The sequence below is a fragment of the Petaurus breviceps genome, unplaced genomic scaffold (genome assembly GCF_028583685.1).
Source record: "Petaurus breviceps papuanus isolate PSGF00001 unplaced genomic scaffold, PetGlider_PUasm1.0 98, whole genome shotgun sequence".
In the NCBI taxonomy this organism is placed as follows: Eukaryota; Metazoa; Chordata; class Mammalia; order Diprotodontia; family Petauridae; genus Petaurus; species Petaurus breviceps.
Window position 1 is genome coordinate 36,595,775 of NW_027187460.1, and position 9,800 is coordinate 36,605,574.

A 9,800-nucleotide genomic window follows, 5' to 3' on the forward strand; every position below is an offset into this window, starting at 1 on the left:
GCATATTCACTGGGGGCGGCTAGGTGGCACAGTGGATGGAGCACTGGCCCTGGAGTCAGGGGGAGTTGAGTTTATATCCGGCCTCAGACACTTAACATACAAAAAACTTTGTGACCTTGGGTAAGTCACTTAACCCAAATTGCCCTCCAAAAAGCAAAAAGAGAGGCATATTCACTGAATGGGCATTACCTCACTCAAAATGAGAATGTGAAAAGGCCTTTGCCTAAAAGGGCCAGGGTCTCCCATTGCATCCTGGGCCATCTCCAATTGTCCTGATGAATATAATGTTGGTAAGCACATTGATCAGGTGAGAAGTGGTTGGTTTATCATTTTCTTAGAGGAGATTAAGATCATAGAGTTGACCAAAGAACTAATAAAATTTTAAAGAAGTAAAAAAGAGCAGGTAGGGGAATCAAAGTTAAGTACAATTCTAGCTTCTATTCCAAACTCCTTGTGTGACCATGGTGAAGCAACACATTCTCCCTGGGTCTCATTTCCCTTAAATTTAGATGACTTCTGGACTGCAATCCTGGAAGCATCTCCAGATCAATTGACAGTAGCATTTGCATAAGGAGCTGAAGACAAACTGTATACAGACTCACTGCTCTACAAAGAACCCAACAGGGGCAGCTAGGTGGCTCAGTGAATAGAGCACAGGCCCTTGAGTCAGGAGGACCTAAGTTCAATGCGGCCTCAGACACTTGATATAAAAAACTAGCCATGTGACTTTGGGCAAGTCATTTAACCCCAATTGCCCTCCAAAAGGGGGAAAAAAAAAAAGAAAAGAAAGGAACCCAACAGAAAAAGACTGCATCATTTTTTTTTTGCCTTTTGGAGGGCATTTGGGGTTAAGTAACTTGCCCAAGGTTACACAGCTAGTTTTTTTGTGTGGGTGTTAAGTGTGTGAGGCCAGAACCGAACTCGGGTCCACCTGACGCTGGGGACGATGCTCTACTCACTGCGCCACCTAGCCTCCCCTATAATTTTCTTTCTTTTTTTTTTTTACTTTTTGTTTATAAGCAATTGGAGTTAAGTAACATGCTCAAGGTTACAAGGCCAGTTATTTCTGGGTGTGGTGCTAAGTATCTGAGCCTGGATTGGATCCCCAGGTCATCCCAACACTGGGGCCGGTGCTCTTACTCGCTGAGCCACCTGGCCGCCCCTACATCATTTCTAAAAGGAACCTTTTGAGGACTAGAGTTATCATGAGTTACCCCTTTGTCACAAATGTTTTCTAAGGTTGACCCTACTTTTACCTAGACTCTGTATGTTCTAGTAAGAGAATAGACTCAAAGGCAATGTTTGCACCTGTTCTTACTATAACACCTTAGTAAAAATATCCTTTTCTAAAAGATAATTAAGTTCAGCTGAGTAATTGATGATCAACTAGTAATCTTGGTGGAAGCACATTAGTAGTGGTCTGTAGGCTACAGCATTAGAAAGGCAGTTCCAACCTTTAGGGTTAACCCTAGATTTTGAAGCTATGTTCTGGGGACCTTCAAGTGGAAGTTGAGACAGTCACCTCTATGATCTTCCTGATCCATTTTGTTGCTTGTTGTTTAGTCATATCAAACCCTTTGTGACCCCATTTGGGGTTTTCTTGGCAAGATCACTGGAGTAGTTTGTCATTTCCTTTTCCAGCTCTTTTTACATATGAGAAAACTGAGGCTAGCAGAGTGAAGAGACTTATCTAAGGTCACACAAATAATAAGTGTCTGAGACCAGATTTAAATTCAGGAAGATGAGTCATCCTGACTCTAAGCCTGGTGCTTCATATATTGTGCCATTGTAGCATCAACACAATATTCACAGCACCAACAGTAACTATGAATATGCCTGCATAGTAATAAATCACAAAATATAACACTCTCCACATAGGAGACAGAAGAAAAACATTTATTCATATGTCAGAAAGTCAAATCCCAATACCACAAAACCAAATTCATCCTAGCAACAAAGAAGTTAATACACCATAATACAGCAAGGAGTCACACCATCCATTAGCCTTCCCACAAACAAACACTCACAAGCATAGCAATCACCTTGCCTTCCTCCATCTAGCTGCTTGTAAAGCCAATCACAAGCAGCTCTCCTGAGGACTGCTACTGTGAATAACTTTAAAGATCTAATTGCATAGTATAGTGAAATCTATTTATTCAACAATAAACTAAAGGAAAACATTCTAGAAACTATAGCACAACATTCACAAGAATGACATCATAACTTATTACTAAAGTGGCCACATAGTCTTAAATAAAATATACCATTCAGTAAGTTACAATTTCCTCAGTCAATATAAAGTACCCATCTAAAGTTTTCTTTCATTTTGATTGGAGGCTGGTTTCCAATCATCTTTAAGCTAATCATCCTTAAGGCATAGTGGAAAATACAGAGGACATCCACCTAAGTTACAATCTCATCAGTCAGCACTGAGTACCCAAATAAAGGTCCTTTCGTCTTGATTTAAGGCTCACTTCCAAACTCCATGCTCTTCTTCTGCATTCTCAGCTCTTGCCTGGATTCACCCAACTGTTGCCAGAATTTACAGATAGGAAGTTCTCCAAAACTAAGTTCTTCTAAGCACTCTAAGTTCTTCCTTTGCAGTTTGTATAGGTTCAATTGTATAGCAGCCTTGGCTTCTTCAAAAGCTTTACTCTGCTCAAGTCCCCAGTCAAATTCATATTTCTACCTAAAAACTTTACAAAAGGGTTTCAAAATCAGTCCCAGATGTAGAATGTTGTGTCTCCAATATTGAAATAATACTATAAATTTTGGAGCCTCTTTCTTATTGGTGGGGATAGGAAAATCCTGAATCTTTTGTCAGACTAGTGGGAGAAATCTCTCACAGTCCCTTATTTCATTGTATACCCCATTTTTTTTTTTGAGATGGCTCTTGAATCTTTGCAGAGTTAATTTCCCATCCTTTGCTTTTCATATGCTCACTTAAAAGTGTTAAAATTTTTCTCCACTTCTTTTACATTTTTTCCCTGTATCATAATATCATCTCTGTAGTGGATAAGCAGTGTACCAGGTAGCTTTAATTCATCCAAATGTTCAGCCACAATCCTATGACAAATAGTGGGACTATGTAGATATCCTTGTGGCAAACAGGTAAAAATACATTGCTCTTCCAAGTGAAAGGAAATTGGTCCCCTTGTTTAGAATCTATTGGGACAGTTAAAAAAGCATTGGCTGAATCAATAACTGCATACCAAGTCCCATCACATTTCTGGATCCTTTTTATTAATGTAATGGTATCAGAAACAGCAGCATACAAGTAGGGAGACATCTTATTTAATTGTCTATAATACACTGTCATTCTCCATGTCCCATCTGACTTTTATATTGGCCATTTAGGAATATTTCATTGAGTGGTTGTAGGAACTAATGCTCCTACTTCAACATATTCCTTTATAGTGTTTGGTAATTTCATCTTGCCCACCTAGCACAGGATAGTGCTTTAAAGTAATTACTTCAGAAGGTTCAGGTAAAGTAATTGGGTCCATTTTTATTTCTCCCACTTAATTCCTATTAATTCCTATCTTCCTTACTACAAATTGGTATCTCTCCTTAGATAATTCAGAATTATACCTCTCAATATATCTACTCCAATAATGTATTCAAGAATGGGTTCAATTACCACAGTATATTCTTTCTTAGGTAATTGTCCAATTTTCATCCTTAGTTTAACTTATTTGACTGATATTTCAGCCCCTCCCAGGTGTGTGATGGTAATAGAAGCTCCATGTTTGAATTTCAGGTTTCCCATATATAAGGGAGGTCTCTGCCATAGTATCTATTAATGCCCTGGTTATAGTTTGATTCATTTTTCCAATATATGGTAAAATTGGTATGGGGTCTGTAATCCCATCTGTATTTATTTAATCTGAGCTGGGGCTTGGCCGATTTCCTATTCTCCCTGAGGAATTTGGATACAAGGATTTAGGAGGAGCTGGATGGGCAGTCCTCACTTCCCTATTCCATCTAATATTAAACCCCCTTTCTTGGTATATTTTATATAGTTAATTAGTTGGAATACCATTCATTCTTCCAATATCTATTCCTGCTCCCAATAGAGCTGCAAACAATTCTTTTCTTCTCAATCTATTCTGACTGAATCCATTGGCCATTTACTCCTCTCTCTCTCTCTCTCTCTCTCTCTCTCAAATGTATTTTTTTTTACCATTCCTCCAAGTCACTCAACTGTGAAATCTTATCCGGCACCCCTGAAAGAGGGTGACATATATCCCCAATTAGTAGAGTTAGAATTAGGTACTTATAAGCAGGAGGAGCCATCTTCATTATGATATTTCTATGAGAAACTGCTAAGGGGATATCATGATATACATTTGGATCTCCGACCATGACTGCTGTCTTCATTATCTCCTCCTTTAACTTTCTCATACTGTCCCTAAAGGAATACCAGAGTCTCTCTCCACTAGGTCACATAGAATCAGTGGGATACATTTTACTGCATCCCTCAGCAGCTAAAGCCAACAGACTGGTCATATTGTTACCTCCTACCATATGATAATTTCTAAAAGCTTACTGCACACTATTCTGACTAATACCTATAAATTTCAAGTAATCCATGCTATCTACCCAAACTCTTCCAGTCCCTTCATCACTGATTCTCACTATCCAAGACACTAACAATTCTCCCATTCTTTTGGGTGAATTATATATCACTATATACATATATATACACACATACACGCACACACACACATATACATATCACTCACCTCTCACTGAGCGAAATCCTCAATTATCTCCCTGAACTCTGGCCCCGGCATTTTTCTGCTTTCTTCTTAGTATGGAGCAAACTTCTTCCCTCATAAAAGCCTCCTTATCTAATACTATTTCATTTTCCTTCCACACATTTTCCTGGCAGTGGTATGTGCAACTATGTTCAGCCTCTGACAAAGCCACATGTACATTCCTTGTATAATTTTTCACTTCTTTTTCTTAGCTAAATTTATAGTTTTTTCTTCTACCACCTGAGATCCTTCAGCTTGCTCTTCTAAAGGAGAGTCCAAGTACTACAATACAGAAAGGTTCTCATGTAAATCAGCTAACTTTATTTCCATTTGAGCTTTTTCTTGTAGCGTCTTGTGTCTGCTTTTACATACAATACAGTAACCAGTAAAACCCAGCCTCTTCTACATATTCCTTTCAGTTCTTTCCCTGGTTTTATTGGCATTCCTTGCAAACATGCTTCTAAATCTCCAGGTTCTCCCTTCTATAGCCTCAGTTCCCAGTTTTCACAGAGCCCTGTACTTTAAGTCCCTTTGCTAGGAAGGAATGAAGTAAATCCTCCCATCCTGGGATATCCATTTCTTCTCCTAAAGCCCTTCTGCCTCCAAATAGAGGTGCTGATATTTCAAGATCCCATCCTCATTGCCAAATGTAGCACCAATGCAATATTCATTGTACCAACAATGATTATGAATATGCCCACACAGTTCTGAATTGCAAGATATAATAGACTCTCTATATAGAAGACAGAAGCAAAACATTTATTCAGACAGAATAACCAAATCTAAAAAATCAGAAAACCAAATCCCAATACCAGAAAGTCAAATCCAACACAGCAACAAAGATTTTAATAAACCATTACACAGCAGGGAGTCACACCATCCTTTAGCCTTTCCACAAACACTCATAAACCTAGCTGTCTCATTGACTGCATCCTCTCTGCCCTCCAGCTCTAACTGCTCTGATTCTCAGCTTCCTGTGGGCAAGCAATGCTCCACCCTTCAGCAAATTTCTCCCATCACAGACTCCATGTGATTACATTAGGCCTATCAGGGGGCAGGGAAGATCTTCAAAATACCATTACCATTCCAGTCACCTACCAGCTCCTGAGTCATATTTCATGCAAATTTCTTTGCCAGCAAATTGGCCTTGAGAGAAAGCAGACAACATATAAGTTACAGTCGGAAGTGCTGGTCTGGGAGGGATTATACATCCCCAGATTATACAATAGACCACTCAGAGCCTGACAGATTGTACAGTTTACACTATCTATTTGATGGCAAATTTAACTCAAACTGCCTCATCTGTGCCACAGATGTCTGGTTCAAAACAACCATAGTAAGTGGGGGTTTGGAGGGTCTGGGCAACCAAGTCAAGCTGCCCAAGGTTTGCACCACAGCATCCTGCCTCACACCAAGGGCTGTGTGACTTAATTCAAGCAATGTCAGTTCTGTATCATTACACTGGAGCACAAAGCAGGGGTGTCAGCAGAGATTTAAGCCCCCATATGAACTTGGGAAGTGCCCCAAATCACACATTTAAAAAGTTGTTTCTTTGAGTCTGTGGACTTTTTAGAACCCACTGCTAAAATGCAAATTCCCATTCAAGTAATAAGATCTTAAAAGATCATTGGATTTAAATATAGAAGGAACCTTATCTGTTCCAATCCTCTCCAATTCAACAAGCATTTCTAAAGCTTGTATTATATACAAAACACTTTGCTCAGAATTGAGTATATAAATGCAAACAAAATTACTATATTTAGTTTTTATAGAGACTTTAAGGTTGGCAAAGCAGTTTACACATGTTATTTCATTTAATCATTTGAATAATCATTCCTTCTCCCCAAAACATTACAATTTACCAGAATTTTACAGATAATAATAATATTGTCACAATATAGCACTTTAAATCAATCAAACAATAAATATTTATTAAATACCTACTAGGTGCCACGTACTGTGCTAAGCATTAAGGATACAAAATGAGGCAAAAGACAATCTCTACCCTCAAGGAGAAGACAATTAAAAGAAGTTTGTGGGGGGGGGGGGCAGGGGGAGAGATAACAAAAAAAAAGTTACAAAAAAGTTATGTAAAAAAAAAAAAAAAAAAAACTGAAAAAAAGAAGGCAAAAAAAATAAAAAGGATTTGGGGGGGGGGGGGGGGCTGGGGGAGAGATAACAAACAAATATATACAAATAAGTTATGTACAGAATAAATAAAAAATAGCTGATATAGAGAAGGCACTAAAATTAAGAGGGCTTGGGGAAAAATTTTCTTTTTTAAATTAATTTTTAGTTTTCAACATTCATTTTTATGACATTCAAGTTCTACATTTTCCCTCCCTCTCTTCCCCCCTCCCCAAGGTGGCATGCAATATGATATAAGCTACACATGTATCATCATATTAAACATGTTTCTACATTAGTCACGTTTTAAAGAAGAATCAGAACCAAAGGAAAAGCCATGAGAAAGAAAATAAAAGAGAGAGAGGGAAATAGTTTGCTTCAATGTGTGTTCAGACACCATAGTTCTTTCTCTGGATGTGGATAGCATTTTCCATCCATTGTGAAATCTTTTGGAATTGTCTTAGATAATTATATTGCCGAGAAAAGCTAAGTCTGTCAAAGTTGGTCATTGCACAATGTTACTGTTACTTTGTACAATGTTCTCCTGGTGCTGCTCACTTCACTCAGCATCAGTTCATGTAAGACTTTCCAGGTTTTTCTGAAACCTGCCTACTCATCATTTCTTATGGAACTTATGTATTCCATTACATTCATACACCATGACTTGTTCAGTCATTACCCAATTAATGGGCATCTCCTCAATTTCTAATTCTTGGTCACCATAAAAAGAGCTGCTATAAATATTTTTGTACATGTGGATCCTTTCCCTGTTTTTTATGATCCTTTTGGGATGCAGAACTAGACATGGTATTGCTGGGTCAAAGGCATGCACAGTTTTATAGCCTTTTGGTCATAGTTCTAAAATGCTCTCCATAATGGTTGGAATCAGGTCACAACTCCACCAACACTGTATTAGTCTTCCAATTTTCCTATATCTTCTCCAACACTATCATTTTGTTGTTTTCTCATGTTAGTCAATTGGAGAGATGTTACATGGTACCCAAGAGTTGGTTTAATTTGCATTTCTCTAATCAATAGTGATTTAGAGCATTTTTTCATATGACTATGAATATCTTTAATTTCTTCATCTGAAAACTGCCTGTTCACATTCTTGGGTCATTTATCAATTGGGGAATGACTTGTATTCTTATAAATTTGACTCTTTTCTCTACATGTTTTTGTTATGAGGCCTTTATCAGAGACACTGGCTGTAAAAATTGCTTCCCGGCTTTCTGCTTCCCTTCTACTCTTGGGTGCATTAGCTTTGTTTGTGAAAAAAAACATTTTTTAATTTAATGTAATAAAAAATTATCTATTTTGTATTTCATAATGTCCTCTATCTTTTGCTTGGTCTTAAATTCTTCCGTTCTCCATAGATCTAACAGATAAACTATTCCTCGCTCTCCTAATTTGCTTATAGTATCATCCTTTCTGTGTACATCTTGTACCTATTTTGACCTTATCTAGGTATAAAGTGTAAGATATTGGTCTGTGCTTAATTTCTTCCATATTGTTTTCCAGTTATGAGAGCAGGTGTTGTCAAATATTGATTTCTTGTCCCAGAAGCTGGAGTCTTTGGGTTTATCAAACAAGAGATTACTATAGTCATTTACTACTGTATGTCTTGTGTACCTAACCTGTTCCATTGATCCATCACTCTATTTCTTAGCCAGTACCAAGTAGTTTTAATTATTTCTGCTTTATAATACAATTTTAGATCTGCTATGGCTAGGCCACTTTCCCATGCATTTCTTTTCATTAATTCCCTTGATATTCTGGACATTTTGTTCTTCCAGATGAATTTTGTTATTATTTTTTCTAGATCTATAAACTAATTTTTATTAGTTTGATTGGTATGGCACTGAATAAGTAAACTAATTTAGGTAGAATTGTCATTTTTATTATAATAGCTGGGTCTACCCATGAACAACTGATATTTTTCCAATTATTTAGATCTGACTTTATTTGTTTGAAAAATATTTTGAATTGTGTTCGTATAGTTCCTGGGTTTGTCATGGCAAGTAGACTCCCAAATATTTTATGTTGTCTACAGTTATTTTAAGTGGAATTTGGATAAAGCTTTCTCATAGAAGATGGGGTTTTAATTGAGACTTAAAGGAAGCCAGAGAAAATACTAGGTAGAGGTGAAGAGAGAGAGAATTCCAGGCACGAGAAAGAGAGAATAAATTCCAAGGAACTGAGAGATAAAGGATCTTGTTTGTAAAACAGCCAGAAAGTCACTGTTACTATACCAAAGAGTAGAGGAAGGGTAGTAAGGTGTAAGAAGAGTGGTAAGATGTATATGGGTGGGGGGACAAGGGTGGGATTCTTGAATAGCACAAAGGAAAATTTTGGGTTTGATACTACAGTCAATAGTAAGCCACTGGAGTTGTTTTTTTTCTTTCAGTAGAGGAATGACATGGTTAGATATGTACTTTGGAAAAATCACTTTAGCAACTGAACAGAGGATGGATTGGAGTAGGAGAGTCTTGAGGTAAGCAGATCCAATAGCAGTGTATTGAAATAATCAAGGCATGAAGTGATTATAGAGAGATGTTGCAAAGTAAAATTGACAGGCCTCCCTCTATCGTAATGGGGGAGGAGGCCAAAGTGGGGGGGTCAGTTGAGAAAAGATTATGAGTTCTGGTTTGGTCACATTGAGTTGAAGATGACAACTAGACATCCAGTCTGAAATGTCTGAAAGGCTGATGCAGATAGGAGATTAAAGGTTAGTAGAGAGATTGGAACGGGATAAGTAACTTTGGGAATTATTAGCATAGAAAAGGTAATTAAATCAATGTGAGCTAATGAGATTACCAGATGAAGTAATATAGAGGGAGAAGAGAAGAGTCTGGACAGAGCTCTGTGGGAGACATGCTCAGAGGGTATGATGTGGATGAAGATCCAGCAAGG

At 37.7% G+C, this 9,800-nt stretch overlaps 1 long non-coding RNA gene across 1 annotated transcript; it reads right to left on the reverse strand.

Annotated features, from left to right (window-relative positions):
• Positions 1-1,875: 1,875 nt before the first annotated feature.
• On the reverse strand, positions 1,876-4,924 carry LOC138155781 (uncharacterized). The gene is made up of 2 exons (XR_011166987.1): positions 4,746-4,924; positions 1,876-2,696 (listed from the first exon to the last, which is right to left on the reverse strand). It is a non-coding gene; the product is annotated as an uncharacterized lncRNA (long non-coding RNA).
• Positions 4,925-9,800: the final 4,876 nt, after the last annotated feature.